Source organism: Anser anser (assembly GCF_964211835.1).
Source record: "Anser anser genome assembly, chromosome: 3".
NCBI lineage: Eukaryota > Metazoa > Chordata > Aves > Anseriformes > Anatidae > Anser > Anser anser.
Window position 1 is genome coordinate 83,725,594 of NC_139722.1, and position 18,493 is coordinate 83,744,086.

General features: G+C 41.0%; 1 long non-coding RNA gene across 1 annotated transcript; it reads left to right on the top strand.

Moving 5' to 3' along the window:
- Positions 1-4,313: 4,313 nt before the first annotated feature.
- LOC310897109 lies at positions 4,314-18,473 on the top strand. The gene is made up of 3 exons (XR_014582081.1): positions 4,314-4,767; positions 13,017-13,154; positions 16,925-18,473. It is a non-coding gene; the product is annotated as an uncharacterized lncRNA (long non-coding RNA).
- The last annotated feature ends 20 nt before the right edge of the window (positions 18,474-18,493 follow it).

The window sequence follows — 18,493 nt, forward strand, 5'->3', positions numbered from 1 at the left end:
AGATCTTTGGTATCTGCTATACACCTTGTTCCTGCCTAGATAGAAATGTTTTGAGTATGTTAAAACACTGGTAGAGGGGATTACTTATTTGGAATGCTCCTCTTTTTTTTGGTCATAGTACATGATGAACTTACACCTTGCTCACTTCTGGTTTGTGGCCGTGCAGAGATGAAGTGACTAATAGATGATATTTACTTGGCATATCTTCAGCTAACAGTCAGTGTTAACATGTGACACTGTGCAAGACTGCATTTATCAGTGTTAATTTCCAAACTCTAGTGAAGGTTTCCGAGTCCTAGCAAAGAACCTTGGAGATTTTTCCTTAAACAATGTTGTTTTAATCCTACTGTCAAGTATCATGAGTGGCCATAAAAAGGTCCTAATATACAGGTGTCCCCCTCTAAACTAGAGAACACCTTTTTCCAGTATTTGGGAACATTATTGTTTTTCTGAGGTCTTTAGCTCTCAGTTCATTTAGGCAGTACTGGGAAGCAGTGGGATAAGATCTATGAAAGGACACAGGTGGGAAAAAGTTGGATATGAGTGCAAACTACGTGTTGTCAGAAGTAATCCTAGAAGCTTAGAAATAAGTCATACCCCTGAGCTATTTCTTACTGTTTGTCAGCTATTAAAATAGCAGGGTTTAAGCTGAGCTGTTTAATATATGCCCTGAAACAGTTCATGTATAGTCACTAGGGCACTGTTGAGGCTGAACGCACAAAGGTTTTACAACCCATATAATTTTTTCATTGCAGACACAGTTTGCTGTAAGAATAAGATCCTCAAAGTGTCTGGCATACCCACTCTGAAAACACCTAGGAAGTTTTCTTGGATTTCTTGTGCCTCAAGCTCCCAGGTTTTGTTAGGGAGGCATAGTTTAGTCATTACTACACATCTCAAACTAGGTATTCCTCCTCCTTAGAAATTTGACCTAAAAAAGGTGCTCAGATTGCACCAAGCACACATGGCTTCATGTAGAACACAGTTCTTGCTGCTTTTGTTAACGATGGGCTGGAAGGGTAATGCTACCTCCCTCCCTCACACAGTAATTAAGAGCTTGTTTTCCAGAGCATTAGCAATAGAGGAGATCTAGACTTAGTTCCTTTAAAACGTTGCTTGTGAAGATTCAAATCAGAGTTCCTGACTTCCAGCTACAGCTGGATTTCCAAGTTGATATGTTACCATCAGGTTTGTGTTCATTCTTCACTGAGGTGGGAAAGGAGGCAACCCCTACAGCCCCCAGACTTGACAAAAACAAAACAAAACAACAACAAAAAAACTTTACAAAAGCAAGAAGGCACAATGAAAAATGCCAACAGTGGTCGTCCTGCTGCAGCAGAAACTTCCTGTGGCCATGGGCAATCTGAGAAGGGATTATGGGCATTACAGTGCACGTGATTTAGGGACTGCTATTCTAGAGGTTCCAGCCATGGTGAGTATATTGAGTTTGAAATGTCACATGGCATGCTACCTTACTTGTACTGGGCCTGCCTGGGATGGAAATTTTCTCAAATTCTGCAAATTTTGGGGGGCCCTTAGTTTGATGGATTTGCTACCTTCTTAGTAGCAGTTATACCTGTCTTTAGGAGACAGCATGGAAAAATATCAACTTTTGATTTTATGATGCTTTAGGTATGATATGCAGATTGCTCAGATAAAGGGCAGGTAGTCAGCTTTAACTGCAGTATCTGTTACTGTTGGCGTTCATTTCTTGCAGTTAACTGTTAAACAACAGCTGTCCCACTTTAATGAGCTTTAAAAAAGAGAGTACAACAGCTCATTATTTCTGTCTTCCCTAACAGGCCTATTTTAGAGGCCCTCAGTTAGCAGCTCGTATGATTCATGCCAAGTGGAACTCATTTCCATGACTATTAGGATCATTTGCTGAATGTTTCACATAGCACAGGTTTGCTGTGAACCCTCTCCGAAACCTCATTTTTCTGTTGGCGGTGGCTTGCATCACAGCAGCTCTGCGGCCATCTGTGGATCTCCCTGCATCTGTGTGAACAGAAGCGCTGTATAAAACCCAAAAGGTTAAATGAAAAGATCCATTGCCAAGTGAAACCTCCTAATTCTTTTGAACAGCTTTCTTCTTTTAAATGTGTTAAGTCCCTCTCAAAATTGCATAATGGTAGAAACTCTTGTTTTGCCCTCTACAGGATATGCATACATACATCCCAAACTGAAAGGCCATTTCAGTTGCTTGAGGAGGATGAAATATGTGTCTACTGGGTGTCTGAGATAATTCTGATCTAAAATAAAGAAATGGCACAATCTCAAGTTTAATTCTCCAAATATGAAAACATGTAGTTATTTTGAAGGCAGAACAAGGCATATACACAGAAAGAAAACATTTGGGGCTTCTGGACTTCCCTCTTAAGACAGCAAAGAGGGCATTCAGCTCAGCGTAGGTTTTTGCATAGTACAGACCTGCCATTGTGACTCCCATCCCACAACGGTACTCAGATGGCTGGGATAAATATGATAGGAAGGTTGTACCTAGTAGTCAGTATCAATGTGTAAGGATTCCTAATTTTTGACAGCCCTTGTTCTCTGCCTTGAGGAATGCACTGTGCAGACTTTAATTTCACCTAGAAGTAAAGCACTCTGTGCATTTAAGTAGAGCCATGACACTTGAGTCAACAGAGGCAGGAACAAGGAGGTGATTAGTTTCATTAAAGGGGTTTACCAACTCAGGCTGAACTTTCCGCAATTGCTTAATGCAACAAATACACTTCAGTTTCTATCAAATCTTTCAGATTGCCTCAATCAAGGCTCTGAGGGATGTGAATAAATCGAGATTAACATGGTTACTGTTGTGGTAAAAGAAGGGGTAATGAGTTCTGACCCTGCATATGTGAATTACAGAGACTTGCTTTTGATCATATGTAGGAGAATATTCTAGATAACCTGTTAAGTATTCTTCCAGACTTAATATGATTTTATTCCTAATAGCAATGGGGCTGAATACAGGCCACAGATGTTTAGTTGCAAATGATATACGATATTATCTTGGCCAAGACAGGATTTTTCCCTTAAGTGTTTTTCCTGTGCTTTGTTCACCTTTCACTGTGCTCCTCCAGAGCCTCCTGCTTGTTGCAACAGCCCTCACCAATATCAGCTTTTCATTACACTTTATTTCCTATGGATTAATCTGTTGCCCAGAGCTATAGCCTGAACATGTCTGGGGACTGAAAAGAGATCTAAAATTAAATCCCTGCAGAGAAGCCACCTTTGTTCTTTCCCAGAGAAATGAAATACGAGTGTATCCTTGCCAGAAACAAAGGAATCTGTCCTGTAGAGAAATTGTTGCTGCCGTGCCTTGTGAAGGGGACAGCAGAGGACCCAAATGCTGCTTCAGACTGCAGGATAGCTTGGCATGAAAGGCAACATGGCTGTACCTTGCTTTGTGCTTCCTAGGTAAGCACAAAAGGGGTGTTAAAGGCAAATGACCATTACCATTTTCCTTAGGAAATCAAACAGAAAGCACTGCTGCCATTTCTGCAGCTTTGAAGGTCAGGTTTATTCTTCTGCTTTGTTTACAATTGTAATTCAGAACCCAAGCTTTTTCATTGCATGGATATATTACAGAGACAGGCGTACCTGGGCTGGCAGATTACACACACCACCCTGTGCAGGGCAAATAACCACATTGTAAGATAAGCTATTCTTTTTCTACACTATGTTTTTGCTAGAAAAGCCATTTTTCAGTATCTTGACAGAGGAAGCAACAGCCAGAAGAAGGTGAGATCAGCCCATTTTTTATTCTAGCTTCAGCAGCACTGCACTGAGGACTTGCATTTTTGGACATGAATAAAAAAAGCCAAAACACAGCATTCCCCGCTCTCCCTCCCAGAACTCTGTAGCTGTGACTGAACAGTTCCAGAATGCGATGAAGACACAGCCAGACGCGCTGGCCGCCATTTCAGAGCCCGCCTGCTGGGCAACGCTAGGGCAGGCCACACAAAATGGCGGCTGGCCGTGCTGCTGACCGTGAGGGGAGGTGGAGCCGCTCCCACCCCATAGTGGCACGGCTGTAGAAGCTTCGAGAGTGCTGATGGGACGGCTTCGGCCAGGTGGTGCGTGCCACCTCTGCTCTGGTTGCTGGTGGCAGTTCATTGTCCAGGCTGCGTGGTAGAGGTGGCAGACATCTGAGGGGGAGCTTTTGGCTATCTGCCAGCAGGTACAGGTGAGGTGGCGGGCTTGGGGCTTTTGTTTGCTTGGGGCGTGGATGATTTGTGCTCGTTTTGTACAGCTGTTGGTAATAAGGCAAAACCTTAGGGGAGAGATGTTTGCTTCCTAAAGCAGTAGGTTTAATATTCTTAGTGTCTGTGTTGTAGTAGAGGTGATACAGTGGGAGATCATTCAGTGCAGAAAATGATTTCAGGGGTATTTTAGATTTTTATTGGCCTAACATGTGCTAGAAACGAAGATTGCTTTAACTAAAAAATACTGGATCCCTGAAATTAGGCCCTACAGGCTCCTGATGTCCCATAACTGAGTTGACTTCCAGTTTAACTGGTTTTGCTTCCTCCATTTTGTCAATGTGGTAGTTTTGCAGACATTGAACCAACTTAACACTTCCATTTTAGAAGCAGAAAACTGGATCAATCTTCGTCTTTGAGCCAGTAACTGGTCTTTGCAAAACAACAAGCCGAAGTCTCTGTTGCCAAGCTTCAATGTGGTGCTTGTGATTATTTTGCTGTATTTATGGTGGTTACGGACTCAGCAGAGCAGCAATGTTGAAACCCACGTGACTTTCCAGGGGTAAGTACTTGTGCTGCTCTCTTCAGAGGCAGCACTAGGATCCAGTGGTCATGATCTGGTTGGTGGCTAAATGAATATCTTGGTCTTAGTTTATTAGTATTGCAAGTTATTTTGTATTCTCTTGTCATTGCCTTAGAGCAACATCAACTGTCCTTTTGCCCTTGTGGTTGATAACAGAGGATTTAGAATGTGTTACTGATGTCCAGAAAGCAGTACATTTATGTATGAAACTAGAACAAAATAATTATCCTGCCCTTACCCATGTTTCTACGTAGTATTTAGCAATTTAAGTGAAGTAGGAGAATCAAGTGTTGCTGTGAATATAAAGTGAGTAAGCAATTGTGGATGTGAGGTGAATTTTCTGCAAAGGTAGCAATGTGGTTGCTTTTTTAATAGCACAGATCACCTTCCTGGAAGCTCACGATGTGGTAGGAATGTGGCTCCCATGCAGTGGAGATGCTGCTCTGTGGTGGGAAATTGAAAATCTCATTTTTCTCAGTTGCCTATGTTGCTTTACTTTTGTAGTGGAGTATTGTATTACCTCTGATTCCAGGTTACTTCTCTGCTGCCCTTGTTGATTGTTGTATGTTAGAAAATAGGGGAGAACCTTAAGTAAGCTGTACGAGGGCAGGCTGCAATGCAAATTAAAAGTTGCCATGTTTTGCACAATGTTCAGAGAATTTGTTGAGAAACTGAGACCTAGATATTGGTCTTTGTTTTAGAGGGACACAATTCTATTATCATTATTCTATGATCATTTTGTGAGACTGGCTCCTCATCTAGATTTTTTTTTGGCGAGTTGGAATCAAGTGAGATGATTAAGCCCTTTCATGGAAGCAGGAAAAGCCCAGGGACTGATGGCATGTGGACTACTTTTCATCCTTATTTTTTTCTTTTGTAGTGTGTATATATGTAGTCAAATCAGCTTGGAAGCCTTCCATAATACGGTAAATGTGATCAGAAAATGTCTTGAGTCAGAACAGGTCTTCGTTACCATATTGCTACTACTACTTCTCTTGGGAGCTCCCTGGTGTGAAAACTTTGCAGGAGGTTTTATGAAGATTGTTTCTCTTTGTTACCATACTTAGCCCTGAGGGGTTAAGCACCCATCCAGAACTGTACTGCACCATCTGCCTCTGGCAAGTGAAACGTTTGTGGTCCTTGTAGCTTGTAAGCATTTATGGGTCCTGTGAAAACACCAGTCAGTGTTGGGGGCGTACTCTGAACGCTTCTCTTCTCAGGTGTTGTGTTTGTTAGAAAATCTACCTTTGTTTTTAAGGAGACACTTCTGTACATAGCAGGTGTACAGTATCAGCTGGGGAGAAAACCCAGAGGGATCACTTGGACAGTATCTTTTTAAGGCTTCTCACTTCCAGATGGGATCTCCTGATTACCCCATTAATTTCTTAACTATTAATTCCTGCTCAATTCCTGTACATGCTCCAGAAGCCATAATGATAGTAAACCTCTCTTGCACATTACTCATCTAAACAAATTCAAAACAGGGTAATGAAAGTTGGTGGAATTGCAGATAAGCAGTATTACAGGGTACATAAATAAAGCTTGTGAGAGCTGGCTTTTCTCTTTCTTCCTTATGAAAATGGCAGCAGAACAAGTTCCATCTTGCTTGAACTGCTAGTTCTGGCGTTTATTATTAATGTCATTTGTCTGGTCGTAGTATGCCAAAGGCAGCAACACTCATTCCTGACAATATGGACTTTAAGTACTAAAGATCATAATTTTGCTATTTTATTCCTCATTATGTTTTATTTTTAGATTGGTCTAATATCTTTTTGCGTTCGGTTCACAAGAGCAACAGTCCATTTTAAAAGATTTTCCTGTAAAACATGTTTCTTGATGACTATTCTGATCCTTACATTTCACCATTTAAAAAGTATCTATGAAGTGTTTCATCCTCACTAAAAATTTAAGTGTTTACTTCATCTTTTATTGTGTTGTAAATACACTTTTTTTTTTTTCTGTTGATGTAGTATGTGTAGACGGATAATCTCCAATACTGAATATTTTTTGAGCAAGGAGGATGTTTCTCTTGGTGAGGTGATCTGCAGACATATCCAGTTACAGGCAGCTGTCTTGACTGGTTAGGCCTGACTGAATAAATGGCATTGTTCACCAGCCACATGAAAGCAGAAACAGGGAATCAAGTATGGTGTTAACGCTCAGCAATGCAGCAGTGAATATCCCATCTCAGTTAATGAAGGAATCGTTCCTGCTTCAGCATTTCAGTTTGCTCAGGCCTGTTTTATACACTGTGTGATACAGTGATCCTGTTCCCCTTTCTTCTGAGGCATATGTGCAGTTGTAGAAACCGACTTGGCAGTTGGAAACGTATTTACTGTGTTTATAGTAATTTATCTAGTCATTCCTGTTCTTCACAGCCACAGAAAACAAGCTTTCTCTTGCAGTGGACACTTGCAGCCTACCTATTTGGGAGCTGTCACTGTCTTCTTTCTTCATAATTTTAGGAATAGAGGATACCTTTCAGACAAATGTGCTTGTGAAGGCAGTTGTCTTCTTGACAGTGGCTTTTTTTGTTGTTGTTGTGAACAGAAAAAACTATGCCAGAGAACAAAGAGGTGTGTACTGAAACCTGCTTATGCTCAGGAAACTTAGAGGAGGCTTGGGACTCCAAGCATGTTGGGACTTAAGCACAACGGTGGAGTGAATACCTACAAGTGCTTGCTGAAGTCTGCCAAAGCAGCGTGATCTGGGATGGAGTTACTGTCAGTTCCAGTGGGAAAATGTTACTGCTTCTGTTCTGTGGTTGCAGGCCCTCATCTTATAAAGCATTTATTCTCGTATTGCTGCTGTTGCTATCAGACTGACAGTAAGGCAATACACAAAGCTGAGGGTTTGAAGAAATCTTTTTTCTTTTGAAACTTGCTGGGAGATCAGACTGGGGCTAGGAATTTTAATGATCCGAAACTTTCTTCTGAGTTTCTTATTTTTTTCTGTTTTCCTGTTTTATACTGTTTGCACTTAGGGTGCAGCTAAGGATTCAGGTTATTTTCTTAAGTTGCTCTCTCGCTAAACTGTAAAGTTTGCTGCTCTAGTGCAAATAGTTTTTTGACTTGTCCTGTTTGAATGACTTCCATCAAGTCACTGCAAAGCAGAAAGATGCACGTCAAGCAGCTTGCTATAGAATGCATATGGAAAACACTGTGGAAGCTCTAATTCTGGTGAGGTGTTGTAACTGCAGAAAATGTCAGGCATGGGGACAAATTTCATCTTTTAGTGTAGCTGCTGACTTCTGCAGTACAGGCTTAGGTTAAAGTATAGGTCTGTGATGGAATATTGGCTTTCACTCTTCTTCCATCATTTCCCTACAAGCACAGAAACATGGGGTTAGAGAGATTAGGTTGCAGTATCTGGCTGTTTTGGGGGGCCCTGTGACATGGCTGAATTCATTGCAATAACTTAGAACAACAGTTTTCACTGGGTCTTATGATAAAGAAGAAAATAATGGTTTTAAAAGGTGATTCTGCTGTCAGTTTGATATTTGAAATCAAAGTTGGAGTGCAGCAGGATGTTGTGGTAGTTACAGATAGGAATACTTTGATCTGCTTTGATCGATTTGATTGCTTATGTCCGTTTTTTAGCAGGAGCCACCAGCCTTATCCATATCAGTTTTCTGTACATGTAGATCAAAGACATTTTAGTAAAACTGAAAGGGCTCAGGATTGTATTTTTGGACTGAAAAATCACTAGGCATAGACTTTGCTGCTTTATTTTGTCTGTAAGTTACAGCTATGTTACTGTACTTGCTATACTTACTGTACTGCTAGTACCACTACTGTCCATTTTCAAAGAGCCATCTGTGAAAGTCGTGTTTTCGACTCTAAATACTTGATCAGGATGAACAGGAATGAATTTGTTGAACCTTTGGTGCTTGCTGGAGTTACCCCATTGCTTTAAATGGTGCTTTTAATTAGAAATGCGTTTATATGAGCAGTTCTGTTCGTAAGCATGTCCCTACAAAACTCTTGAACTGTACTGGTATGACAGTTTTGTGTGAGCTGAGGTTCTTGAAGCATTTATAAGCCCTTAAAATGAGCTTGTTTCAGCTGATTCTGCTACACAAGATGTGACCTTTCTGATAGCTCATAAACCCCTTGAAGCAGCTGTGTTAATATTCCGTGTGCAGACTGAACATAGCCTTTGGGAGTGTTACATTACACCAGCAGTAAAACCTATTTAGTAACTTACTGCCACGGTGGTTTGATAATGGCTATAACCATTGTAAGGATACAGAGTAGTGACTGGAATATGACCTTTTGATACTGAAACCTGCTTTGTGGTTTCATCCTAGCGTTATCTAGCATACGTATGATGAAGACTGCAGGGCTGAATGGTGCTATGCAAGGGCTGAAGAAAGCGGTCCCTCTTCTGTCTCCAAATAGCACCTTGTGCAGAGGAAACAAAAGAAGACATGAGAGCACTGTGACGTAGCTTATTGCTGTTTGGTGATTCCTTTGGACTCTTCCAGACTGATTTAGCATACTGGGGGGATTGTTTTACTATTGGCTGTGAGACTACAGGAATGATTTGGAATATGTACTGTAATGAGCCAAACACCCATGATGTGTATTTTTTTGGCTCTCTGGTGAAGTCTATAATATGGTTCCCTTGATCTGGATCACTGTAGCCTGCAGAAGCAGCTTGAAACCTGGACTATGTTTAGAGTTAAGTGCTCCAATTTTGTGTTGGGTCAACAGGTATACACAGTTCAGGAGTCATTTTTCCAGAGAAGGACCGCCACAACACATTATTAGCATGTTATGCCCTTTAGCTCCTTTGAAGAAAAACATACTGTTAAGAAACCAGGGTATGAAAGAAAAAGGGTGGGTTTTTTGTTTTATGTTACTTGCTGCCAAGGGTGTCAGCACCAACCAAAAGCATACCATGGCTGATTTGTTGTTCCTTTTCCTCAGTTACGTGTGCCTTCTCTTGCTGGGTTCTTCCACTGCAGTATATTGTTTACATATGTATCTATTACTCAGTGAGAAATTTGGTACTCAAAAATTAATCAGAGGTTAGCAGAGGACTCTCTTCTGGGGTTGAAGTCAACACCTTTGGGGATCAGTGCTGTATCTTACAAGGTACATGCTTTTTTGGAGATGAAGATCATGTCTGAGAAGGATATATCCTAAAAAAAAAATGTTACAGTATTGTAAGTAAACATGAGCCATTATGTTTGAAATGTGTCGTACTTAGGACTGGGCAGCCTCATAAGAAGCAGTTCTTCATTGTATTTTATTGCATAGGACTCCAAGTGGAGAAAGGACCCATCTATGTCAGCAAGTTGGTTGCTAGCAAGGGCAGGGAATGGGGTCAGATTGGTTCCTGGTCAGTAAGTCAGGGCCTCTGTGCAGATCCAGGTCATCCAGTGGTGGTGTCTGTAGCAGAGCTAGGACACTGAGTTGGTTTCTTCTCAGCTTACTGGGATGAAATTTGTTTTGTCTACCCCTAGAATGTATCTAAACGTTTCCAGGTTGCATCTTTATGGAGAGAATGGCAACTTGCAAAGGGGATTTAAGATGAAAACAGTTATCAGTAGCTAAATTTAGGTTTTGTCTCTTGCAAGCTACCTTCTTCGTGATACAGCATACAATGAGCAATTAAAGTTGCTATTGTTGGTAAGCAGGAGTTAGATTTAGTTTCCTACTCCATACGGTTATTACGAAGCTGAACATGTTGAATATTGAATTCCTAGATGCAGAGTTTTAGTTATAAGTGTACTTCATTTTTTATTAAACAGAGGCACTAAAATAGTAAATACTCAAGTAGAATAGTGTGGCCTAATAGAATAAGGCCAGGCTGGATGGGGCTTTGGGCAGCCTGGTCTGGCGGAAGGTGGAACCAGGTGGTCTTTAAGGTCCCTTCCAACCCAAACCAGCCTGTCATTCCGTGATACTGTTGGAATAAAATGGGGACATTTTGGAATTGAGGTAGGACTTCTTTTCACGGGAGTTGGTTCTCTTTGTTCTGAACTGGTCACTCCTGTTGCATTTAATGAGGAATGACGTTAGTGTTGTATGTGAAACAGCGTGGGGCAGAGTCTGTCCGGCAATAACTTACCTCGCTGCAACTGACGGTCAAAAGCCTCCTTTCTAGTAAAATGACAACCAGCTTCTACAAAAGCTCATGCAACTGAGAGTGGTGGTTATGCAGTTACCTCCAGAGTTTCTGCTTCCTCTCATCTCCTGTCAGTCATTACCTTTTCCATTTAAGCTTAGTGGGTGCTTTGCGTGTCCCCATTTTCAGACTACAGGGAACATGAGTTGGTCTCCATACAGCAAATTACTTGGCACTAGAGCTTGTTAGAAGGGTTTTAGATGAAAAGGGTTTTTGTGCTACTCTGTTTAGGACTCCTGTGGGCTTAAGAGAATGTGAGAGCACTCTTTGCTACAGAAAATCTGGGTGGCTGTGTCACTTTCCTGGGAAGTGAGAAATCTAGCATAGGCCCTGCTTCCTCGGTTTCAAAGTAGGATCTTAGTGTGAGTGCACTGGAGAAGGGGAATGTCCTGCGCAAAGCACGGTGGCCTGTGTAAGTATTGGTTGTTGACCATTCCTGTTGTTAGGAAAATTGGGAGTTGTAGCCTTTTGCTGGTCAAGAAGATGCCCATTAGCAATAGGCATTAGTGTAATAGACATTTTAAAATTTGTCTACGGGATCTTCCAAATAAATTATCTGAAGTATTGAAAAGTTTGGAGTCAGCTTCCTTGCTGTTTTTCAGTCCCCATTTTGCTTTCCCTGTAGTTTGTCTAGCCCACGCTTCAGTGGAAAGCAGATTAGGCAGTTGTACACCACCTGTTTCCCATTTCCATAGACACCCTTTGTCCTCTTCTATCCATATAACCATTCTGTTCTTCGTGCACAGTGGCACCTCTTGCTGGAACAGGCTTTACCCTCCTAAGCAGGAAAAGTGGGGTCTTTAGGTAGAGATTTTTTGTTAGTATCATTATTGTTTTTGTAGTGCAGGTTTTAGGACATGGGAGGGGACCTGGGCTATCATATAGTACAGATCTTTTTCCTTTTGTATATTAAATTTTCAAATGCTTTACAGCTCTTTCAGATCTGGTGGGAGGTTGAAAACCTTACTTTATATTAAATTAGAACAGCAAATAAAATTCTGGGCCATATAGTATACTACTACATACATTAACTTAGGCTGTGCTATCATTCCAGGCTACATCCCAGAACAAACTATGCTGGGATTGAGGTGGGGCATTAGAACTGAATGCATGAGAGGGAGCAAAGGAGGGAGGCTGATGTGCAATGGGCCAACAAGCCTTCTTGTTCTGTAATACTCAGAGGAAATAATAAACATAAGGGAGAAGAAACTATTACTCCTTTTAAATCATCCTATGCAATTGTCCAAGTACAAAAATCTGCTGTACATTATTGCACTTAATGTTACTTGCCTGTATGAAATGCCACTACAGACACACGCATTTTTGCAGGTTATTTTGTGCAAGAATAATTACTAGTTAATGTAGAAATTTTATCTGCTGCTGTGCTGTTACTGAAGTAGCTGCTTTCAGATGAATTGTTTCCTGTACAAGAAATAAAAAGAATCTAAGCCATGTGAATATCTCCCTTACTGGTACCAGCTGATCAGCTGAGCTATTCAAGTAGCTTACTGCAGCATCTTCAGGTGCTTCAATTTCATTACCCTACATAAAATCTTGTTTTAATTCCCCCTTTGTAATTAGCCTCCTGCTGGTCTAAGAAACAACCCCAAGAAGAGATTGGGGCTTGAAGTGCAGAGTGAGGCTCTATGGCCTTGTCCTTTGGCAGAGATCAGGTTAGACAGTTTTAATGATTTCTAGAACTTAAAAAGCACTGCTAAGCTCTTTGCTTCTTTTCAGCTTTTTTTCCTGGTATTACAAGATCTCTGATAAATGTTGTTCTTTCTGGTTTGAGTAATGGGACAGTTGGTAGCTATTGAACAGCAATTGATTGTCCTGTTTAGTCAGGGATGAATTGGAAATGAAAAAGTGGAAATCCCTGCTGGGTTGGAGTGTTCACAGGTAAATGGTGTCCTGGAGAAGGCTGCCCTTGCCTAACACCAGGAATCTGACAGGTTCAGATTTGGCCAGTGTAATTTTAGGAATGTGAATAGTCACATCTAAGCGTGAGAGAGGCGAGGAGTGGTGCCTTGGCTGTATAGCCGAGTGACGCCAATTGGCAGTTGCCTAATCTGTGCTTTCCCTCTTCTTCCCAGGGGACCTGTGGCCAGACTGCATCAAGGACGGTCACCAGTACATATTGCCCCAGTATACTTCATCTGGGTGCAGTCTGGAAGAGCACTGGTTGTGGGCCAGCAGGCAGGCAGAGAATGCTAACGATGCTAAGACATGAGGTACTGTTCGAGCTTGTACTGTGCCCCTGTTCTCTTTACTGATATAGACATAGTCAACGAGACTGCTTCATAGGCTGGGTCCGTTTAGTGTGAACTTGATTGATGGAGAGACTGATGTGCCTAAAAATGTGGTTCAGGTGTGGTATGTGTGTCTGAAGCCTGAAACACGATACGGAAGACCTGTGTTCCAGTAGCTGTGGAGGTGACAGAGGTGTGCCAGCGCTGCGCGTCCCTTGTGCGTCTCGGCTGGAGGCACCAGCTGTCTGTCGGGGCGTGCCTCCAGTCTGGGGGGTACAGGAGACTGAGGGCTGGGGCTGGGATTCGGTGCTCATACAAACAAACTGACTGAGACGGAACACAAAGAAAATAGGAAAAGCATTATGTACTGAAACGAGAATCTTTTATTTCAGTGCAGTACAAAGAAATAGGAGTTACTTTGCTTTGAATGAAAGTATTGAAACTGAAAAATGAAGCTTGTGAAATACATTCGTGTAGTAGTAGGAATCCTTGGATATCAAAGCAGTGAAAAATGACAGCTATGATGCTGAGGCATTAAAATAAATATTTACATAGCTTTAAACTAATGCATTGCTTTTTTTCTTCATTTAGTGTTGAATCATTGGTAACTTAGTTTGCAGCACTATAATATATTACCCACTTTGAAATACTGACAATGCTATTTTAACCATTGGTCTTTCAGCCAGTGATTTCCTTATTTTTAAAATGTACTGGTACAGCAGCAACACTCTTCTGTACCAAGCAACACCCCCCCGTCACCCCAAACCCCAGCAAAAACAAAGCCAGCCTCTTTTTTTTTTTCTTCCAAAGAAGGAATCTGCTCAGTTCAGTTGAGTACATTGACCTTCCGTTACGTATAGTAACGCTGTAAACAGTGGGCCCAGCTCACAGACAAATAACATGAACTCATTAAGTTCAAGAGAAAGTTGTTTTTTTTTTTTAAAAAGAAACAATAATTTTCTATGTTGCCTATCATCCTGCAGCATGAAACACAGTAACTGCTCAGTTTTGGACGTTTTAAACTAGAACATTAGCTTTCAAATTTAATCAGGACAGGTCATCTGTTTGCCTAACAAGTGCAGATGAGGTACATTTTCAAAGGTATCAAAATGTACTGTCATACTGGTTTGCATCACAGTCAATAGCCCCATGTACTCGGTGACTTTTTAAGTAAGTAAACATTAATTACACAGGTATTGCTATGAACCAAGCCCATTGTTTAAAGGAAGCACAATTCTTGCCAAGTTAAAAGTCTTTACATAAGAACGTAGTTTTATAATGAAGAGCGGCTGTGTGAGTTATTAAAATCGTGTGTCTTCCTGCTTGCGCTTTGTACCAATGCAGAAAATGGACAAACATGCAGTAAAATGTAGCGTCATTTAGAAAATAATGTGTTAAAAAAATTCAGTATCTTATATTAAAGCATTTACACTGCATAGGCAATCATATAAGGATATAGTATAATAAAACTCATCAAATATACAAGCATGCAGCAGTTGCCTTATTCACAGTTCTAGAAATGACCACACATTGATTTCCTTAAATATAAATTGGGTTATCCAAAATAGATTTTGCAGCCAGTCTCCTTTGCAGTGGCAAACTATGTTCTCATGTGCATTGCAGATACTGACCTATATAACAGGCCTAAGCTATGCCACTGTATTGTACACATCTGTGATAAATACTGTGTTTGAAATAGGAAGGATAACGAGAAGTTACCATACTTCTCGTAGTAGAGCTTGGAGACTACACAATGCTTGAATTAAACAAAAAATATAAGCATATTTACTGTATTCTCCTTAGAGAGTAACACTGCAACCTTGCCACATATCTAGCTACTGCATAAGCTGGCCATGCAGTTTTCAAAATAAGTTTAGACAGGTTTTTCTATTTGAGATTTCACCCCATCAGAGGAGGTACAGTAGTAAACTCATATAGTACATACCCTTCCTGCCCTGCAAACTTTACAAAGGACTCCTGCTACTCTTAGGTTGTGTAGGGAAATAGAATACAATGCAATGCCAAAGTCACACCCTCAGAGAGGTTTTCTTGTCTTCATTTAATCCTATACAGCGGTGAGCTTCAAGCACTTAGATGTCGCAAGATGTCAGCACCTAGGTTAGACCCTTTCTGTGGCTGAAGGGTACCTGGAGGGTAAAGTTGGGGATATGTGGTTTGAATTTGTCTGTGGTTTTGACTAGCTTGTTATTGCCTAGCTTGGCACGCCAGTCTGGTGTGTGACTCCAGGACAACAGCGAACAGAAAGTTTGGAGGCAAGGCTCGTGTTAAGGTTGTGTGAGGTTTGAAAAATTGGGCTCTAGAGCCTGGTTTTGGACATGCCAAGGCAAAGTTGGAGTGAAGATTATGACTTAAACCCTTTCCCCCTTTCAGATATTTTTTCTGTAATGCCCACACTCTGCTTTTTCTCGTCTTTGTGTATAGTAACAAAGATTTTTTGGTGTCTTTAATCAACATGTGCATGTACTTCCTTTTTCTTGGCACTTCAAGTAAAGCTAGTACAAGTGACGCCACAGGATGTCACAACACCCAAGACGCAGGCAGCTGGGATTCATCGCTGTGTAGAAAGCAGCAAAGGATTCCTACAAAAATAGCATGTGGGAAGTAATAGCTTGATAGGGAAAAAGCCAGATAATGTGCAGAGAGGGAGGGAGCAGAAGCATTGGCTAATGAAAAAGGGGAGTGTGGAAAAGGAAGAACTGGGGGCAGTGGTTGCTGGAAGAAAAGGAGAGTGTAATCCTCCCTGGAGCATTTAGTTCAGAGAGAAGCATTGCCCTTTGTTTTGTAAAAAAGTGAGCTTTGGCACACATGTACATGGGAATGAAAAGGCAAGTAGACGGCTTTGGTATGTGCTATCAGAATCTGTTACATTAACGTACTTGTATGCAGTGGCCAGGAGTTTGCTTTTGTAAACTGTTATTTTTGAGTCTCTCCCTCTCTTAACGTGGTGCGTATTCCCATTCCCTAGTGAAGGAGATGTGTCCCTTACCAGCCAGAGGTGTACTGCTTCCTGTCCGTCTCGCAGGAGGAAGGCAGCGGAAGGCACTGTTGTGCCAGAGATGTGTCTAGCTCCTGTGACATAGTCACTTCTGTGTGTGTGTGTGGAGCCTCAGTGCCACATCTGGAATCTGGTATGGGGACATCCGGAACTTGAGATGGATATGGGGTCATCTGAGTGCTTTTACTGCATCGACTGACACCTGGAAAATGGGCTCACAATGTGTTACAGCTGGCTTGCTGCTACAGAAGCTGTTTTCTGCTTTTTCTCCAGACTCGTTACCTAAGATTTCTCAGTTGACATCTGAAGACACAAATACTGTGAGAACTGGCTTTATGTTGATTATTTGGCAGTAGGGTCTGTACAGATAGAAACCCCCTTTTTTGCTGGACCTTTATGCTACACACATCCATAGGTGGGCGTAAGACCGCTGTTGCCAAAACTTCATATGACAGATCTGGTGATTCAGAGTCTTCACCTCCAACATACTAAGAGCAGCAGTTTAGATGTGGGGGCTGTCCAGAAATGTAAGAGCATTTTTATTTAGAAATTTCAACTTAATTAATCTGAGTACTATGCTGGCCTCCCATTCTTTTTCCAACTCTCATTTGTTTTTTAAATCTTGGCAAAAATGAAAATATGCTTAATTTTGATCCTGACGTTGTAGGCATTTTAATATTTGCATTAGGTTCTTAGGGTTTCTTACTGAATATGTCATTTATTTTTCTTTTTGCAGGGGAAATTCTATAATCTATTCTGGGAATTTAAAGAATCTGGAGATTGTTAAAAGCAGATGTCACAGCTGCTTTGAGTATGGTGGGAAGGAAGAAGAGGAGCTCTCCAGAGAAATCTGACCGTTGGCTATAAAGAAGTTCGTGCTAAGCTTTGAGCACCAAGTTCCACAGGACTGTACCGCCTTTTGCGAATGAATAGACATTGGATGGGTAAGGCCTTTGCTTTTTCTAGAAACCTTATGAGCTCTACTTCTAGTAGCAACTCAAATTGTTCTTGGAAAGAGGAGAAAGTACATTTGTGTTTCTACCTGCCTCTTCAACCCCTCTCTCAAAAGTGAAGGAACTAATTAAGTTCCTAAAGACAAGGGTCCTCTCACGTGGTCGTGCTAAAGTTAACTACGCATTTGACGCATTGCAAATCTGGCTGTATGTTAAAAAACAGTTGACATTAGAATAAAGTGAGACCACCAAAAGAGGTATTTATGTCACCAGGTAATACTTATCCTCATTTAAAATTTGCCAAGCTTTTTTTTTTCTCTTCTACCTTTTATCCCTTCTTCCACACTTTTCATGTGTGTCTGTCCAGGTGAAGAACTGAGGCACCTTCCTCATGTGTTTGAGTTCCTTTTTATACCTTCTCTAGTATCACATTATGTAAGGGATCTCTGAAAGGGCAAAAGGTTGTTGAGCAGCCCACAGTTTCCATAAGAAGCAGGCAAACAAAAATATTTTTTCCTTGCTCCTTGGGCAATGACAAGTGGAAAACCTGGAATGGGTTGCTAAAGGAGCAGAAGACAGAGAGAGGGCAAGTAAGATAACGAGAATAGTTCCCCAACCTTTAGAAGGAGACAACTGTCACTTTCAGAATCATCCTGCTTTTCTGTTAAGGTTCCCATTTTCAAGAAAAAACAAATACAGGTATAGTGTCATTTGAAGAAATACAAATAAGGACAAGGACTAATGTGGTATGATAGAATACTGAGCAAATCTGTTAGAAAACATTTGTTAGCAAGTCAGTTGTTAAAATGTGGCTCCACGCTTACATTTGAAGTTTCTCATTGTGTTCCATACTGTCTTGTTTATATAGTGCTACGTATAATGATCTGTGCCATTAATCTTTACCATGAAATTCTTTCCTCATGAAGAACCCCGTGAAGCCTCTTAGAGTTGAAAATATAGTTCCAGCTTATAAGTCATTTATAAGCTTTACACAGATAGCATTTTTTTGGGGGGGAAAAACAACCCAAACAAAATGTGATTCATGTGTCAGATTTGATGGCCTGATATGTGCTCTTAGTTTTCACTGTTGTATTACTTCAGAATGATATTTGCCTGTCCAACTTGACTGTGTTTGTATAGCAAGAGAACATATACAACTGCTGCATATGATGTGATATTTGCAGGTATGTGCTGTGTTGTAAAGCCTTTGTTTATATAGTGCTAAAGACTGCTACTATACAAGAAAGAGCCCCATCTCTAGTATTGCTTTTCTTCTCAGTACCTGCTACAAAGAACTTGATGGGCTCCTGTTCCTGCTATTAAACATATTAAGCTTGTAATTGTTAGTTTCC